The sequence below is a fragment of the Octopus bimaculoides genome, chromosome 11 (assembly GCF_001194135.2).
Source record: "Octopus bimaculoides isolate UCB-OBI-ISO-001 chromosome 11, ASM119413v2, whole genome shotgun sequence".
In the NCBI taxonomy this organism is placed as follows: domain Eukaryota; kingdom Metazoa; phylum Mollusca; class Cephalopoda; order Octopoda; family Octopodidae; genus Octopus; species Octopus bimaculoides.
In genome coordinates this window covers 16,426,325-16,428,189 of record NC_068991.1, presented here as the reverse complement: position 1 = coordinate 16,428,189, position 1,865 = coordinate 16,426,325, and positions in this window count along the sequence as shown.

The window sequence follows — 1,865 nt, the reverse complement described above, 5'->3', positions numbered from 1 at the left end:
GAGTGTTTATTGCGCGAAAACACCTAAAGCTCCACGAGGCTCCGGCAGGTTATGGTGGCGAACCCTGCTGTACCCCTTCACCACAACTTTCTCTCACTGTTTCTTCCTGTTTCTGTTGTGCCTGTAATTCAAAGGGTTAGCCTTGTCACACTGTGTCACGCTGAATATCCCTGAGAACTACGTTAAGGGTACACTTGTCTGTGGAGTGCTCAGCCATTTGCACGTTAATTTCACGAGCAGGCTGTTCCGTCGATCGGATCAACTGGAACCCTCGACGTCGTAAGCGACGGATTGCCAACACAACAATACCCTTGATTTAATTTAATCTGTACACACACACACATGTACAAACATAAGAGAGCTTGATTCGGTTTCATGCGACTTGTTCATGTCGTAAGAATTCAGAAATTCTGAGACGCGAAATAAATATTTGTTTCTTGTTTCAGTGGAACGTGAAATAGATAAAGCTATAAGTAATAGCGTATAACTATTGCGTTAAAAATTCTTAGATGGAAAAAAAAAAACCCCAAAAAAACAAGGGTAGCCTCTGACATTTCCCTCCATGGGATTTTCTTAACCCGATATTTACATGCCATTATTTATAGCTCTATCTATTTCGCGTTCCACCTTCATAAAATAATGGGGGTATGTTATGCATACTGGTTTTTATTTGTCTGATTAGTGTCTTTATTTTCATTGTTGATTCCACTACGTTTCAGCTGTTATACGTTCAAGCCTATTTCGAGTGTCTTGTGTATCGGAATTTCAAACTTAACCTTTTATTTGATCGATAGGAGTACACTGGTCTCATTCCGATCTCTCCGTTTCGTGACATTTTTTGCTTTAGTTCATTTTTTTTTTTTTGTGAATTACCTTGGTGTCTTGGCTGAATTAAACTCAGAATATGCGCACACACGCACGCACACACACACACACACACACACACACACACACACATACATATATACATACATACATACATACATACATTATATATGTATATTTATATATAATGGCTGTCCGTTCGAACGGACTCAACTGCGATTTTTTAATCCCAAGAGGACATTTTCTCGTGGCTATGAATATCACTTGTCAATACAACTACGGCGTTGATCCCTTAGAGAGATTTTAGAACTAGTATTTTTGCTTATAGGAAAGACACACAAATAGCAAAGAAGAAAGCAAAGGACCACTGATGAGGTCACAGAAGTGTGACGAAAGAACTCTGGCCGAAATACGATTAATGTAAAAAATAAAATGAAGCTGAAGCAAATTAACACCAAATATATAGTGCGTGTGTTTTATTGGCTAAACCGGCAACATGACCATCCCCAAATACAACAACATCTGTTTCAACACACGATTTCACATCAAGAATCTTGCAAAACGAATATATAAACGTATATAAATATAATTGTTTTTACACAATTCCTAATAATATTTAATTATAAAAACATAACAAGACTCTAAAACCCGAACCCGAACCCTAAAACTCTAAACCCTTACTAGGGAATAACGATTTAATTACCAGGGAATAACGATCTTGATACCGGCAAAAATTATTGTTTACAAAAACATCAGTAACTGCATTCAGCTGAATAGACGTCAGCCATTGGTTGAAATTACAGAAATACGACAACTTTAACATGAAATAACTTACAATATAGAAATTTTTGTTAAGAAGGTTAAGAGAAAAAGATGTTTTATATGACACATTCTACCAGTATCCCAAGTTTGAAAGTGTTTCGTTAAGAAAACAAGTGGTGCCCGTCAATTCAGAAAGATCCCATTTTTGCGTGGTCCTATGAGTATGAGTTTATGTGCGTAAGTATGTACATATTTATGTGAGCATAAGTATATACGCT